Genomic DNA, 18,014 nt, shown 5'->3' with positions numbered 1-18,014 from the left:
TGTGGGTTTATCATGGACCGGGGCACGAACCCATGTCTCCTGCATTGGCGGGTGGACTCTCAACCACTGCGCCACCAGGGAAGCCCCATTCATCTTTTTAATAGATATTTATTGAGTAACTACTGTGTGCCTGGTCCTGATCCAAGAGCTGAGGATGCAGCTGTATAAGGAAAAACTGAGGGTTTTTCCTTTCTGTTGTGTTTCCTTTACTGCTTCACTTCTGGTCACCAAGTGTGTGGAGGTTTTTTCCCCACACCAAGAAATCAGCTGGGTGTCCTACAGTTTAACGCAATTCTAACACCGTCTGCATGGAGATAGTGTCAGATCCCACAGTTGAAGGGCTCAGTCCCACAAGACCAGCTGCCCATTTCAGACATCAACTGTAAGTGGTAGGTCCCCACTTTCCATGCAACTTCTGGCTATAAACTGGAGGTTCCCACGACCCCCTCCTCAGTTTCAATTAATTTGCCTCAGCGGCTCACAGAACTCAGGGAAACACTTCTTACGTTTACCAGGTTATTAAAGGATATGATAAAGGATACAGATGAACAGCCAGATGAAGAGATACATAAAGGCGAGGTCTGGGAGGGTCCTGAGCACAGGCACTTCTGTCCTCTTGGAGGTGGGGTGCGTCACCCTCCCAGTGTGGATGTCTTCACGAACCTGTGAGCTCTCCAAACCCTATACTCTTGGGATCTTATGGAAGCTTCCCCTTATGGGCATCATCAGTCATTTACTCATTTCCAGCCCCTCACCCCTCTCTGGAGAATGGGGAGCTGAAAGTTCCAAACTTCTAATCGTGACTTGGTCTTTCTGGTGACCAGCCCCCATCCAGGAGACCACCCAGAGTTGCCTCAATAGGATGAAAGATGTTCCTACTCCCTTAGGAATTTGTAACAGTTTTAGGAACTCTGTGCCAAGAACAGGGGCAGAGAACAATATATCTATTTTCTATGATCTCACAGTAGTGATGAACAAAAACAGTGTCTCTCCGCACTGAGCATTGCATCCTGAAATCCCACTCATAACCCAGTGGGATCCTTTGCATATATTCTTTGCATATGTGGTATGTGCCAGGACTCACTTTTGAGATCAAAGCTGTGTTTCCAGTTAGGGTTTATAGATGTAAATTACTATGTTAAAGATGTTTGTATTTGCAAAGAGATTTATAGCTTTTTTCCCATTCTCCCCACACCATGGAATGGTATCTACAGGTAAGAGTTAAAGACTTAGTGATAAACCTGAGAACTAACTGTGTCTGTAGTTCCTGAGAAGAGGCTAATGTGCTGGGCTTTTATCGTCTGAAGCGTGCTGCAGGTGACGTGATGTGGTAACAATTCTCCAAGTCTCACACAGCACATTAGAGCTGGAGTGATAGTCAGGTAGTTCTCAACTGGCCCTGGCAATGCTATCCTCCAGTTTTGATTTAACAGATCCAGGGCAGGGCCCATGCCCCCTTGTGTTTTGACAACTTCCCTAAGAAAGCTGAAATGCTTACCATTCCTGTCCCACGTTCAGAAATGCTGATCTGCTCCCATGTGCTCATTTGGCACACAAGGAAACGGAGGCACAAGAGGGCAAAGAGATTGCCCCACATAACACAGTCAAGAGCGAAGCCAGGACCCAAACTCAAGTTCCTGACTCCCACGCAGGAAAGTGCCCTTTCTGTGAGCCTAGGCTGTTTACCTTATATAAGCGTGCAGGTAGTGAGGGTAGGGAGGTGGGGTGTTGACACACCCTTGCTGTGAAGTTATCCATCCCGCTTTCTCCCCTGCTTTGGAAGGAGTGCCAGCAGGAGCATGGCCTGGGCATTTTGGTTTCATTCTCACTTGATACTGTAGTTGCTGTTCTTCCATCAAAGTATTTCAGTTATTAAATTTATAGTGCCTGGCTCTTAAGACTTCTCAAAGCAGATGGTGCTCCTTTAAAAACCTTAATAAACAAAATGTTTAGATATTCCCCTGGTGGTGGGAGAGTCTCTCGGCAGGAGATCATTCCAGCGGGCATTTGCTACCAGAAGTGTCATAGCAGCCCACGTAGGTTTCCACAGAGAGTTATGGCTCAGCCTTCCTTCACCAAACTCATTCGTGGGCGTGTGTGGGTTTGGAGGAAATGACTCCCAGAAAATGGCTTTACAAGGAAGGAGTCTGCTCATTAGGTGCACCATGGAGGATGAATTGAGTGCATTTGATCCATTTTTTCTTAGTGATTGGTTCCGCATTTGGTTTTGAGGACTTGAATGTTAAAGCCTTACATTCTAGTCCTGGTACAAATCCTTCTAGATTGGGAAAAGAATTCTTTTTTTTTTTTTTTAATTGAAGTGTAGTTGATTTACAATGTTGTGTTAGTTTCAGGTGTGCAGCAAAGTGATTCAGTTATATATCAATATATACATATATATGTGTATATATATATATATATATATATGTATATATTCTTTTTCAAATTCTTTTCCCTTATAGGTATTACAAAATATTGAGTATAGTTCCCTGTGCTATACAGTAGATCCTTGTTGGTTATCTATTTTATATATAGTGGTGTGTATATGTTAATCCCCAATTCCCAATTTATCCCTCCTACCTCCTTTCCCCTTTGGTAACCATAAGTTTGTTTTCTGTGTCTGTGAGTCTATTTCTGTTTTGTATATAAGTTCACTTGTATCATTTTTTTTTTTAAGATTCCACATATAAGCCATATCATATGGTATTTGTCTTTGGCTTACTTCACTTAGTATGATAATCTCTGGGTCCATCCATATTGCTGCAAATGGCAATATTTCATTCCTTTTTTATGGCTGAGTCATATTCCGTTGTATATATATACAGCACATCTTTATCCATTCATCTGTCGGTGGATATTTAGCTTGCTTCCATGTCTTAGCTATTGTAAATAGTGCTGCAATGAACATTGGGGTGCATATATCTTTTCAAATTATGGTTTTCTCTGGATATGTGCCCAGGAGTGGGATTGCAGGATCATATGGTGGCTCTATTTTTAGTTGTTTTTTTTTCTTGACAAAGTTTTTTTTTTTTTTTTTAGTTTGTTTGTTTTTTTAAAAATTTTTGCTTGTGTTGGGTCTTTGTTGTTGTGTGCGGGCTTCCTCTAGCTGTGGCGAGTGGGGGCTACTCTTTGTTGTGATACGCGAGCTTCTCATTGCGGTGGCTTCTCTTGTTGTGGAGCACGGGCTCTAGGCACGTGGGCTTTAGTAGTTGTAGCACGCGGACTCAGTAGTTGTGGCTCACAGGCTCTAGAGCGCAGGCTCAGTAGTTGTGGTGCACGGGCTTACTTGCTCTGTGGCGTGTGGGATCTTTCCGGACCAGGACCAGGGCTTGAACCCGTGTCCCGTGCGTTGGCAGGCAGATTCTTAACCATTGCACCACCAGGGAAGCCCTATTTTTAGTTTTTTAAGGAATCTCCATACTGTTCTCCATAGTGGCTGTACCAATTTACATTAGACTGGGAAAGGAATTCTAAAGCCCCAAGGATGTTCCTCTCTGGGCTGTTCTTGGGGTATACAAATATTTGCATAGTCATTTTCATCTGACCTGCATATGATTTACATATGCCTACTGAGACAAGTCTCTTCCAGGCAGTTTGCAAGTGGAAATTTCATTCCTTCAACTTAGGGCTGCTCTTTCCTGACTCCTCTCATCTCCTGTCACGTCACGTGTTCTTTCTCCACTCCTGTCATTGAGTCCAAGGACCATGTCCTATCTTCTACCTGCAGCTCCAAGCACAATGCCTCTCATAGTAGGTGCTCATTAAATATTCAGTGACTGAAGTAATTCTGATCCCTTGAGTTGACTCACCATAGCCAAGTCACTGGTGTTGGAGGACAGGAAAGGACTAACTGGAGTTCTATAATCTCATAAAGAAAATGGAAAATAACATAAGCATCTATCTTTCTGTTTTAGGGGCAAGGAAGGACTTCTTAAAAAAAAACTTTAAAAAATGTAAAACATACGAAATGGATTTCCACTCAATGAAGGATACCACAGTTAATTAATAGGTGACAGATGAGAAAAAGTATTCAAAATGTCTAAAACTGAAAGAGGATTCACATCTACAACATACCAGCAACAAGTGCAACTCAAAAAGAAAAATGGCAGCAACCACAGAGAAAAATGGGCCAAGCAGCTAAGGCAGCAATTTACAGAAAAAGAAATCTAAAAGGCTCTCCATTATATGGAGAGAGGCTCTTTCTGGAGAAATGCAAGTTAAAACAACAGAAAGATCAAACCTTAAAACCTATTAGACTTCAAAAGCTAGAAAGCTGGATGCTGCCAAGTGTTGGCTGGGATGTGGGATGCAGAGCCCTCAGCACTGCTGGGGGAGTACAGTCACTTAGGAGGGTAGTAGGGGAGTACTTAGTTCAATTTAGGAAAAAACATAAACCACGTGGCCCAGCAGTTCCACTCCTAGGTATAAATCTCGGTAAAATTGCCAGACCAATCCTTAAGGGAACATGCATGGGGATTTTGGAGCATTATTTGATGTGCAAAGGTCAAATCGGTGTCTCTCACTGGGAGCATTGGTAGGCAAACCGTAGTGGCTACACCTATGGAGCCCTGTAGCTACGCTGCTGAGTGCAAAAGGTAAGAAAGAGAATGAAATACAGTTAGGTAAATTATTGATAAAAATATATGCACACATTGGACTTCCCTGGTGGCGCAGTGGTTAAGAATCTGCCTGCCAATTCAGGGGACATGGGTTCGAGCCCTGGTCCGGGAAGATCCCACATGCCACAGAGCAAGCCCATGTGCCACAACTACTGAGCCTGCGCTCCAGAGCCTGTGAGCCACAACTACTGAGCCCACGAGCCACAACTACTGAGCCCGTGTGCCTAGAGCCCGTGCTCCACAACAAGAGAAGCCACCACGGTGAGAAGCTCGTGCACCACGACGAAGAGTAGCCCTCACTCACCGCAACTAGAGAAAGCCCACGTGCAGCAATGAAGACCCAACGCAGCCAAATACATAAATTTATTTAAAAAATATGTGTACACAAACACACACATTTTGGAAGAACACAACAAAGAGAAAGATACACATTAAACATAAACCAATAATCACCTATGATGGAGGGAAAGGGCTAATGGGAGAAAAGGAAATGAATAGATGAGTAAATAAAGTAAGAGAGGCACTTTCTCAGACCCATGGTGATAATGTGTCATGAACCAAGGAGTACGGTTAATTCACCCTCTGCTCCTGAGGATCTCAAACCAAAAGAAGCAACTCACCGTCAACAACTTTAAAAAACTTAAGTTCTGGCCCAGAGCTTGGAATTCTGCCTCCCTTTATACACATTCCACCTTCAATTTGATTAAAGAGTTCACACTTACATTTGGAAAAATCAATGTCTTGCTTAATAGGCTACTGCTCCCAGAGGATGTTGCTTTTTCAGAGTTAACACAAGAGAATAAATGGAAGTTGGTGTTAAAAAAAAAAATTGTCTGGCACTTGTTAAAGTGGTAAGGAAGACTTTATTCAAGGCTATTGCAATAGGGGAGAGAGATTGGGCTTAATTCTGAATACAAGGACAACAGGGATCTGTAGCCAAGGAGCAGGGTGAAGGGGTTGGTGATGGAAAATCACTAAGAGGTGATATCAAGGGTGGGGGGACTTTTACTACACTGACTTAATAGGATTCTTGCTGAAGACAGCCCAGGGTGATCAGATATCGAGAGTGGGGATTCTCTCCAAACCAACTTAGCAGGATTCTTGCTAAAACTAGACTCTGCAAGGATGGACATGGAGCCCAGGGCTGAAGCCTAGCTGAGAAGAGGGCTCAGAAGAGCCTGGGCAAGGAGAGAGCCTTGGTCACTGGTAGAGCCCAGTGCCTGTCTGCCTTTCTTTTTGTAGTTCTCCAGTTCTTACCACAGTGCCTGGCACATGGTAGATCCTCGTAAGTATTTTTTAAGAATGACTAATGATGGCTCTTACTGGGAGATTCTTTGGGGTGTGGGGACCTCACTGATGCATGTTCACAGTCACCCTTGGGTGTGCACTCCCCCCAGAGCTTGGGCCCGCTGGCTGTGGAGTTCTCCAGGCCTGGGGGCTGGAGGACGCATTTGCTCGCCCAAGGAGCAGAGGACGCTGGAGCCATCAAGAGGAACAATTCCAAGAGCCATGTGGGAGGCTGATGGCCAAGACCCCAAAGGGTGTCTGGAGGGTCCCCGAACCCTTCAGGCCAGAAATTCCTCCTGAAATCTCACGTCTGAGAACCAAGGATGGCAGAGCAAACACAAACTTGGTAGGAGGAAGGGGGAACTGGAGCTGGCACTAGTTGCTTAGAACACTCTGTGGTTTGCAGCTTGCTTCATGTGGTGGGCTGTGGCACCGCGGGTGCTGGCTGAGCTGGGGGCTGGGAGAAGCAGATGGCTGCGACCTGATCGAGTGGGACCGGGAAGACCCCAGAATGCTGCCTGCTGCTGCCCTCCTCCTGTTAGCGAGTCCAAGCTTGTCCAAGCTCGTACTGCTCACCACAAGACAGGTCAATAAATCGAGAGGCGAATTGTCGGGCCAAGGAATAGTGACTTTATTTGGAAAGCCAGCCGACTGAGAAGATGGTGGACTAGTGTCCCAAAGAACCATCTTACCCAAGTTAGAATTCAGGCTTCTTATATACTAAAAGTTGTTGGTTGTTGCAGACTTCTTGGTGTCAGAATCCTTTGTTCTTGCAGCTGTCCCTATAGGTGTCTGTAGGTCGTGATGGTCCTGTAAACCTCCAACAAGACAAATGTTATTCTCTGTTCTGCAACTTTTTATCTCTGTGTGAGTGGAAAAGTGTTATACCTTTAAAGTTCAGAGCCTTGAGAATGGGCTATCCTGTATATTTCAGGCTATAGGCAATATTCTTGCAGAAAAAGCAATAGAATACAAAGGTTAAAGTAAAAGAAACAGATCCAATATGGAGTTAGATTTGTTTTTCCCTATTACACTCCCACCCCTGCCTCACTGCATGTGTTCTTCAGAGGGGCTGCCTTGCCCACCACAAGTCAGCAGAAGGTGGGGGGCCTTCTCATCCCCGCCTCGCCTCTGGATTTCACCCTGACTGGGATGGCTGCTGGCTGGAGCTGGGGACTGCCCTGCTGAGTGTCAGCAGGAGAAAGTCGGCTGGGCCTGCCTGGTCTCCTGCTCTCTTGCTTCCCATCCCAGATGTGCCTGGCTCTGGGGGGTTCTTTGTTTTCTGTTAACTAGACGGGGACCAGGGAAGCAATGTCAGAACCACCTGTGTCTGCAAATTCTGGCACAGGCAATGGCAAATAGGCCGTGTCCTGTGTTCCCCTATTTGTACTCATCATTCAGGTCTAGGGGCTGGTCTGGGGGCAGCTGATGCCTCCTTTCCCAGCTCACCTGCGGATCCCAGCCTCCTTCCCAGCATGCCAGTGTTCAGTCTCCCACCCGTGACAGGATGGGCCCTAGCGCTTTCTCACCCACGCGTGTCGTCAGAGCAGCTCTGCCCTTCGCTCCTGCCTACATCCTCCTTCCCTAAAGTGCCTGGGTTCTCCTGGATCCAGACTGTGTGATGCTAATGACTGTGTTCAAAATCAGGGAGGTGGGGCCCAAACATCTCTATGGTGGTAATAACTACAGCGATAAAAGTAGTAATTAATATTTATCGTTGCTGTGCACTAGGCATTGCGCCCAGTGCTTTATGGACATTATTTCATTTGATCCTCACAGCCACAGTAGGAGGTAGGAACCCTTACTGTCTCCTCTTTCTCTTTGAGGACACTGAGGTTGGAGAGGTTAAACACTTTGCCTGCAGTCACTCAGATAGATGAGGTGGAGTTTGGATTTGAACTCAGGGTTTCTGACTCACAGGCACATGCTAACCATTCTGCCGTGTGGAGCCTTTTATATAATGGCAGTTCATTCTTCATCCAACACCATCTTTATTTCTCCTGCTCTGACACTGTGGTCTCTGGCACCTCATTTCACGTGGCAACCAGTTGACGTAGGGAGAGTTATTATTCCCATTTTGTGGATAAGGAAACCACAGCCTGGAAAAGTGACAAGACAAGCCCAAGGTTACACAGCTAGTCCCTGCAGCGTAAAGACCCCACCGAGCCCTCCTCCGGGCGCAGGGCTCTTCCCTCTAAAGAGGCAGCACCTGTCGTGACACAGGTAGGCATGGAGCCAATGGTGGCTCAATCTGTGATGCTGAGGGAAGGGGACATGGGGCCTACATGCGTGGTACCCATGAGTGTGGAGTCCATCTTCTTGGGGGTTCAGGTGTGGCCTAGCAAACAGTTGCCTGTAGCAGTTTAGAATCAGTGAACAGAACCTTTAGGACTCTTCAGCTGCTCCAGCGTCAGACATAAAAGCGACACTAAACCTAAGCCCCATGTGGTACAGCCAATAAAGCTGTTCCCGTGCCCCGTCTCTCTCCCATCCGGTGGAGCTCCTGACTCTCAAAAACGGCCCCAAGGCTTGGGCAGTGGTTTGAAGGAATTGCTCTCGTTGGGACAAGACAAGGAGAGGAAGTGAAAAACTGACTTCTTTCTAAATTAGAAGTATATTCTTAGTGTGGCTTTAGGGAACTTACAGGAAGGCTTGTAGTGAGTATAAAAGCCTGCTTCCCCGGGGAGGTATTTATTTTGGGTTGGAAATGCTCCTGTCTGTTTCTTTCACTAACTCACATTCACGGGTGGCACCAAAAGCCATTTTTTCCTGATAACATCTTAGGTCACAGCAGCAACGGTTTCAGCTATTTTGCAAGTGGACTCTATATGTTTCCCAGGGTTGCCTTAACTAATTACCACAAACTAGGTGACTTAATTGGAATTTATTCTCTCATAGTTCTGGAAGCTGGAAGTGTGAAGTCAGGGCAGGGCCCTACTCCCTCTGACGGCTCTAGGGAAGATCCTTCCCTGTGTCTTCCGGCTTCTGGTGGCCCATGATAACCCTCGGTGCTCCTTGGTTTGTAGCTGCATCACTCCCCATTTCTGTGTGTCCTTTTCTGTGTCTTATAAGGACGCTGGGTTTTGGGCCTCTAGTCTAGTATGATCTCATTTTAACTGATTATATCTGTAGAGACCCTATTTCCAAATAAGGCCACATTCTGAGGTTTTAGGTGACTTTGGGGGGGACACTATTCAACTTATAACATGGAGAAATCAAGAAGTTCTGCCCAGGGGGCCCTACTGTAGATAGGAGTCTGAATGCACACCTGGGTGACAGAGCTGTCCCTGTTGATAGATGGATCGGTAGGCGGAAATTCTGGGGGGCTCGGGCCCCACGTGTCCTCTCGTTAGAAGACTTTGGACAGCTTTTCCCAGTGTCCGATTGCTCTCTGGGGTGGGTTAGCCCCAAATCATTCTCTGGCTTCCTGGGTCTGACTAGCCAGGATTCCTGGTGTTTTCTCATACTGCCTCTGACCACTGACTTTTCTTTTGGGTGAATTAGCGGCCTTGCCGAAAGGACCCAAAGATCGTCATCCCACCACCTACTCCTCAGTGTGCATACCTGACACTGCTTTCATACACACTAACCTGTCTCATCAACATCCCCCTCGGTCACACCCCTTTGTTGGATTGTGAGACCACAAGCAGCAAACGCACTCAGTTCTGTGAGTAACGTAGAGGCCGTATCACCAACGGAGCAGTTGGGCTGAGCAGGGTCTCAGCTCACAGGTCTGCTTAGCGGAGCCGGTTAGATGAGTCCCACACCAGGTGGGATACTTGGCCAGTCCCGCTCTTGGCCTCATCCCCTCCCAGTGTCTCTTTCTGTCACTGGGCTTCAGCTGCCGCGGCATTTTGGCACCTCATCCCTGCCGACCTTGTTTCCCACTAGGGCCTCTGCAGGCCCTAGTAACTTCCTTCTGGAAATTTCCATGTCTGGCTCCTGGTCATTCAGCCTCTCACCTGAAACGGCACCTCCTCCAAGAGGCCTTCCTTGACCACCTTCCAATTTTAGGTCTTCGTATCACCCTGTTGTATTATACTTTCTTCAGGCAGCCTATCATTTTAAGATATTTTTCTTGTTTATTTATTGATTCTGTCCCCTGCCCCTGTCTGTGAGCACAGGGACCTTATCTTCTGGCTCACCGCTGTATTCCAGAGCCAAGAGCAGTGCCAGGGACATGGTGGGTGCCTAGGAAAGAGTCTTTTGGGCATCTTTAATAACTCAACACTTTCTTTTAATGATCTCAAGTCACAGAGAGACAATGCACTGTGCTACATGGAGCATCAGCTGATCAGGATTCAGAAACCCGGTTCCTGGTGTGGGCTGTTACTCGCCCACTGTGCCATGGCCAGTACTTTATTCAAACGCTCTGCCTGGGGCTTGGTTTCCCGAACTGTACACTAGGGGGACATCCAGTGCATGGAGTCCTTGTGCAGATGGAATGTTTCAGTGAGATAATGTGATACAAATCCAAGATTGCGAGGCTTCAACCAGCGTAGATCTTTCAGAAACCAGAGGACACTGTGGAACGAACACAGGGGAGAGAGTGTTCCAGACAAAAGAAGCTTCTCCGAATGCTAAACTCTGTGATGGGGCAGCCCTGGGGAATTATTAGCTCATGGAGGTTGAATTTTCTCTCATTCTTACTCTTCCAGGAAGGTTTTTTCATAGTAGAGCATAGTTATTTTTAGCAGAATAACTCTTTCAGACAACCAAGGTGACTTTTGATCTCCTAATTATAAACGCTGTGGGCCTAAAGAAAGAAACCTTCTTGAGATGCTTTGTACAGGATTTCTGTAATTCCCTGCCTCTTGAAGTGGGTCCAGGCTGCTCCCCACCTCGGGATGAGGCCCGATGGGATGGAGGCCGTCTAGAGTTAGGGCTTACCCACACCCGGCTGACATTGCACAGGAGGGGCTCTAATCCCTGGTGAGGCCCCTCACAGGGCCTTCATTTAACCAGTGAATTTTTGTTGAAGTATATTTGGTTTACAATGTTGTGTTAGTTTCTGGTATACAGCAAGGTGATTCAGTTTTATATATATACTTTTTTAGATTCTCTTCCATTATAGATTATTACAAGATATTGAATATAGTTCCCTGTGCTAAACAGTAGGACCTTGTTGTTTATCTATTTTATATATAGTAGTGCGTATCTGTTAATCCCAAGCTCCTAATTTATCCCTCCCCCCTTTCCCCTTTAGTAACCATAAATTTGTTTCTATGTCTGTGAGTCTATTTCAGTTTTGTAAAAAAGCCCATTTGTATCATTCTTTTAGATTCCACATATAAGTGATGTCATATGATATTTGTCTTTCTCTGTCTGACTTACTTCACTTAGTATGATAATCTCTAGTTCCATCTATGTTGCTGCAAATGACATTATTTCATTCTTTTTTATGGCTGAGTAATATTCCATGGTATATATATATACCACATCTTCTTTATCTGTTCATCTGTCAATGGACATTTAGGTTGCTTCCATGTCTTGGCTACTGTAAATAGTGGTGCCATGAACATTGGGGCCCATGCATCTTTTCAAATTTGAGTTTTCATCTTTTCCAGATAGATGCATATGAGTGGGATTGCTGGATTGTATGGTAGCTCTATTTTTATTTTTTTAAGGAAACTCCATACTGTTTTCCATAGTGGCTGCACCAGTTTACATTCCCACCAGCAGTGTAGGAGGGTCATCTTTTCTCCACACCCTCTCCGGCATTTATTATTCGTAGACTTTCTAATGATGGCCGTTCTGACTGGCGTGAGGTAATACCTCATTGTAGTTTTGATTTGCATTTCTCTAGTATTAGTGATGTTGAGCATCTTTTCATGTGCCTATTTGCCATCTGTATGTCTTCTTTGGAGGAATGTCTATTTAGGTCTTCTGTCCAGTTTTTGATTTTTGTTTTTTGATATTGAGCTATTTCAGCTCTTTGTATAATTTGGAAATTAATCCCTTGTCAGTCGTATCACATGGAGATATTTTCTCCCATTCTGTAGGTTGTCTTTTCGTTTGGTTTATGGTTTCCTTTGCTGTGCAAAAGCTTATAAGTTTGATTGGATTAGGTCTCTCTCTCTCTCTTTTTTTTTTTTTTTTTTTTTTTTTTTTTTTTTTTTTTTTTTGCTTTTATTTCTTTTGCCTTAGGAGACTGACCTAAGAAAACATTGCTATGGTTTACATCAGAGAATGTTTTGCCTGTGTTCTCTTCTAGGAATTTTATGGTGTCATGTCTTATATTTTAAGTCTTTAAGCCATTTTGAGTTTATTTTTGTGTGTGTGGTGTGAGACAGTGTTCTAACTTCACTGATTTACATGCAGCTGTCCAGCTTCCCCAACACCACTTGCTGAAGAGACTGTCTTTTCTCCATTGTATATCCTTGCTTCCTTTGTCAAAGATTGACTGTAGGTGTGAGGATTTATTTCTGGGCTCTCTATTCTGTTCCATTGATACATATGTCTGTTTTTGTGCCAATACCATGCTGTTTTGATGACTGTAGCTTTGTAGTATTGTCTGAAGTTGGGAGGGTTATGCCTCCTGCTTCGTTCTTTTTCCTTGGGATTGCTTTGGAAATTCTGGGTCTTTTGTGCTTCCATATAAATTTTAGGATTATTTGTTCTAGTTCTGTGAAAAATGTCATGGGTACTTTGATAGGGATCACATAAAATCTGTAGATTGCTTTGGGTAGTAAGGCCATTTTAACAATATTAATTCTTCCAAAGGCCAGTGAATTGTTGATTCATGATCCTGGGGCCAGGGGTGCTGGAGAGCAGCTGGAGGGTTTGGGTCAGGACTTTTGGGGGATGAGTTAGCCCAAGACTAGTGGTGGCAGGGTCAGGGCTCAAGATTCACAGAAACAGCTTCTCATCGAGTGTGTTTCTCTGCTTGGAGCTCCCTTCCTTCCTGGACTTCTCTGTGGACTCCCCGGCCCCTGGCTCTGCCTCTCTTGGAGCCTCCAGCTCTGTACACAACTAGGTCCTGGCATCTGACCTTCTCTCCCTCTTGAGCAGCATCTCCTGCACAGACCAGCCCCAGGCAAGGTCATAGACAGTCTGATTAGCTAGAACCTCTGTCATGCAGCTTGTGGAAGAACTGTTTCTCTTGCTTTTTTTCCACTGTTCGGCTGCTGCCTTTTCTAGCCTTTTCTGTGCTCACTCAAGCCTCCATCTCAAAAGTTTAGCAAGAAAACCAAAAGGGGAGATACCCTATGAGGGAAAATGAAACAAGCAGTGAGGGTGGCTCGGAATATAAATTCGACCTATAAATTTGACAACTTTGGTGAAATCAGCCAGTTCCTTAAGGTCACAAATGCTCCAAGCTCATGTAATAAGAAATAAATAAACGGATAGTCCTAAATCTATTAGAGAAATTGAATTTTTAGTTTAAACCATAAAGAAAACCCTAGGTTTTAGAAGAAAAACCTAGGAGAAAATCTCTGTGGCCTTACGAGTTCTTAGATCCAAAAGAGTTCTTAGATTCAACACCAAAAGTATGATCAATATAAGAAAAACTGATAAATTGGATAAACTGATAAATGTTAAAATGGAAAACTTTTGCTCTGAGAAACATCCTGTTAAGAATGAAAAAACAAGATACAGAATAGAAGAAAATATTTGCATACGATACAAATGAACTTATTTACAAAACAGAAATAGACTCACAGACATAGAAAACAAACTTGTGGTTACCAAAGGGGAAAGTGGGGTGGGGGGGATAAATTAGGAGTTTGGGATTAGCAGATACATACTACTATATATCAAATAGATAAACAACAAGGTCCCACTGTATAGCACAATATCTTGTACTATACTCAATATCTTGTAACAAACCATAATGGAGAAGAATATGAAAAATAATATATCTGTATACATACAGCTGAATCACTTTGCTATACGCCAGAAACTAACACAATATTATAAATCAACTATTCTTCAATTTAAAAAATTTGCAATTTGCGTAACTGACAAAGGACTTGTATCCAGAATGTATAAAGAATTCTCAAAAATCATCAATAAGAAAACAGCTAAATTAAAAAAAATAAAATAGGCAAATGATTTAAACACACACTTCACCAAAGAAGACACACAGATGGCCATTAAGCCCATGAAAAGATGCTCAACGTAATTAGTCATTGGAGAAATGCAAATTAAAATTATAATGAGATACCTCTACACACCCATTGAAATGGCTAAAATGAAAGAAACCCAAACTGACAATACTAAGTTTTGGTGAGGAAGTGGAGTGACTGGAACTCTCATGTGTTGCTGGTGGGCATACAGAATGGTACAGCCACTTTGGAAGAGTTTCTCCATTTCTTTTATAAACATACACTTAGCACATGAACCAGCGATCCATTTCCTTTTTGCCCCAGAAAATTGAAAACTTACATTTAGATGAAAACTGTTATGCAGATGTTTCTAGCAGCTTTATTCATAACTGTAAAAAACTGGAAACAGCCCACATGTTCTTTAACAGGTGAATGAATAAACTGTGGTTCATCTCTGTAATGGAATACTACTCAGCAACAAAAAGGAACAGACTGATGATACAGGCAACAACGTGGCTGAATCTTAAATGCATTACCTTAAGTGAACGAAACCAGACTCAAAAGCCAAGATACTGCGTGATGGCACTTAAGTGACTTTCTGGAAAAGACAAAACTATAGGGATGGAGAATAGGTTCATGGTTGCCGGGTCAGGGTAGCGGGTGGGGGTGAGGTTAGGGTTAGGGATGGGGGAAGGGTTGGCTCCAAAGGAGCAACAGGAGAGAATTTTGGGGGGTGAGAGAACCGTTCTGTGTTTTGACTGTGGAGGTGCTGGACATAGTGAGCATGCACTAAATGTTAGATATCATTATGGTCGTCTGGTTTATATAGCACTTATCACATTGTAGCAGAATAATTTGTTTACATGCTTGTCTTCCTTTCTAGTCCAGGAACTTGGTGAGGACAGGAGCTGTATCTTGTTGATTTTTGTACCTGGAGGGGCTAGCCCCGTCAGTGCCTGTGTGTAAAAGATGCTCACTGAATGTTTGTCAAGTGAATGGAAGGATCATTTAGTGAGTAGTTACCGGGGGTAAGGATGCTGAAAGCCTTTATCCTCACGGTGCACATCGCCATCACCATCATCAGAAAACAGCCACAAAGTACCCGTTATCTCATGGAGCTCAAAGGTGTAAGCTGCACTCTGGCCTTCCTCTCTTCACACCCTCCTCCAAGTCGGGCCCTGAGTTGGGCAGTGCTTGCCCGCTCTCAGATGCACTTAGGAACTCGGAATCTCCATGGCTCCTCTCCCGCTGCTTTAAGCACCGGCAGCCTTTGCTCCCTTCAGCCCAGACCCACGTCCCGGCACTTAGACAGGGACATGGGCCCAGGTCAGGGCTGGAGGCGGGGATTACACAAGTGTGTCTTTAGTCATGGCCACGATGTAGGGCTTGACTCCTTCCGTCCATGAGCTCCCGGCCTCTTTGGGGAGCTCATATATGCTGCACCAACAGTTATGGGGTTCTAATGCTATCCAGAGATTTACTTTCAGTTGACTGGATCAAAATATGATGAATTGTCTTTATAATTAGGTAAATAATGAGCCGAAAGATTGCTTGTGTCAGCCTCCTGGGAGCTAGGAGTGGCAAGCTTTGGGTTCTACCCTTAGTCCTGCTCTATTTGATTTAGATCACGGTGAATGTGGATATTGAACACATTATGTTCATAGGATTTGTAGTTGGGAGATAGATCATATCTCAACAGATTAGACCCATAGGGAGGAATTAAAAGGGATAAATGTCAGTTTCTTCTCTTAGGTGCCCAAATCCAATAATGGACATGTTGGAATGCGGTGGGCTTAGTTAAACTGAAGCCCATGAAAACGACCTGGGCTTTTAGGCAGTGCAAGCTCGGTATGAAACCAGGAGCGTGATGTGGCTACCAGTAGGCTAATGCTATCAGGTTACATTAACAGAGGCATAGTTTACAGAACAGAGGAGGGGAGTGAGACTTTTACTCTCTGAGCCAGCTGACCTCACCTTGAGTATGGTGTTCAGTTCTGACAGTCATGTTTTAGTAAAGACATTTACAACCTGTAATGTCAGTGAAGGGCAATCAGAATGATGAGGTAACTTAGTGCCAGTTAATCTAAGTAAAGGTTGGAGAGATTTTGCCTGAAGAAGAAAGATTGGCTGCATCACCATAGCTGGCAATACTTAAAGGGGTTTCTTGTGGAAGAGTGATTCAACGATTCTCTGTGCCTCTAAAGCAGTGTTGTACAAGAGAACTTTCTGTGATGATGGGAATGTTTTACATCTGTGCTGTTTAATAGCTACTAGACAGCTGTGATTTGGGGCAATTAAAGTGTAGTAACTGAATTTTACATTTAATTTTAACTAATTAAAATTAAAATAGCCAAATGTGGCTACCATATTGGACACTGCCACTCCTCACACTCTAGAGGAGAAATAAAAGAAGAGAATAGGGGTTGGCAAATTTTTTTTTTGTAAAGGGTGAGATACTAACTATTTTGGGCTTTGCTGGCCATATGGTGTCTGTGCAGCTACTCAGCTCTGCCATCATAGTGTAAGAATATAGACCATGTATAAAAGAATCATTGTGTCTATGTTCTAATGAAACTTTATTGATGGAAACTGAAATTTGAATATGATATAGTTTTTACATGCCACAAAATAGTATTCTTCTTTTGATTTTTTTCTACTATTTTAAAGGTGGAAAAACCATTGTTAGCTCACAGGTTGTACAGAAATGGGTGGCAGGCTAGATTTGGCCTGCAGGCTGTAGTTTGCTGACCCTGGCTTAGGGTGTGGGTGGAAACCTTAGGGAGTTATATGTAAGTTCAGTAAAGGAAGATGATGATTAATTAGAGGTAGCCAGGGACGGAAGGAGCATCTTCAGTAGGTGGTGAGTTTCTTGTTACTACAGCATTCAGGTATAGGCTGGATAATGAACTATCTGGCAAGGGATGATATAGAAATATGTCTATTTAATACAACTTGTACTAAAATTTCCCCCTAATTCTGCAGGAGTATTGAAATCAGAATGACATGTGATTGCTCTAAAAGCATACTTGCTTTTTCGAGGGAAGCGTGTTGTTTTCCCTCACTTGGTACTTACTTTCACCTCCATGCTGCAGGAACAGGGACTGTTGAGGGTGGGGTGGCAGCTTCATTGCTTCAGCAATTCTGCCAAGTGTTCAGGGACCCCTGGGATGTGCCTTCCTGGGGGAGTTGGTTTGTCCATTTTCTTTCTTTCTTTTTTTTTTTTTTTTTCTTGCGTTATGCGGGCCTCTCACTGTCGTGGCCTCTCCCATTTGCGGAGCACAGGCTCCGGACGCGCAGGCCCAGCGGCCATGGCTCACGGGCCCAGCCGCTCCGCGGCATGTGGGATCCTCCCGAAACGGGGCACGAACCCGCGTCTCCTGCATCGGCAGGCGGACTCTCAAGCACTGCGCCACCAGGGAAGCCCGGTTTGTCCATTTGTGTGCAGCCCGGGAGAGGACCTAAGACGTCCACACCCTAAGAGAGGACACTCTCCTGTCTGAATACCACCTTGCTCTGTCCCTGAGTCTCCCTGGGGACACCTGGGGGACAAGATGGCCAGGGTTAGGAAGCTTCACCTCTAGTTAGTTCTTTCTGTGCCTGGGTCATGCCCCGTTCTGTGACCAGAGAAGGTCACTTCCAACATTTTCCCCTCCAGACAAAGGGGGAAACCGTTGCTTTCTGGGGACCTCTGAGTCTCTGTCCAGAATGACCTTGAGATCCCAAGTCCAATGGACCAAGGTGTGACGCCTTGACTGTCCAGGAGCTGATCGTCCAGGCTGTGGATGGCTAGAGATTGGGTTGTTTCTATTCCTGTCAGCTCTGCTTTCTTGATTTTTCTCTTCTCCCGTTTGCCTGACTTCTATCCATTTAACTTCTAATCAGCATCTCTGCCAGAATAAACAAAAATAAAAAGTAAACAGCTTTTTCCTGAAGGAGAAAATGGAAAGTGCTGGTTTGAAGTTTTAAATTTTTGTATGCCTTTATCCAAACCCCAAACTATTCTCATCGAAACAGAGTTTTCTCTGCATTTTTGTGAAGCACAGGAAACTTAAAAAACTTT

At 44.4% G+C, this 18,014-nt stretch overlaps 1 protein-coding gene across 1 annotated transcript in view; it reads left to right on the top strand.

The window, feature by feature from the left end:
• CNIH3 (cornichon family AMPA receptor auxiliary protein 3) overlaps positions 1-18,014 on the top strand; it is a 122,672-nt gene that overhangs the window by 32,028 nt on the left and 72,630 nt on the right. The gene's annotated exons all lie outside the window — the stretch shown is intronic.

The sequence above is a fragment of the Lipotes vexillifer genome, unplaced genomic scaffold, assembly GCF_000442215.2.
Source record: "Lipotes vexillifer unplaced genomic scaffold, Lipotes_vexillifer_v1.1 scaffold634, whole genome shotgun sequence".
NCBI classification, from domain to species: domain Eukaryota; kingdom Metazoa; phylum Chordata; class Mammalia; order Artiodactyla; family Lipotidae; genus Lipotes; species Lipotes vexillifer.
Note: the sequence above shows the minus strand (reverse complement) of the source record. Positions and strands in the feature narration are given on the sequence as shown.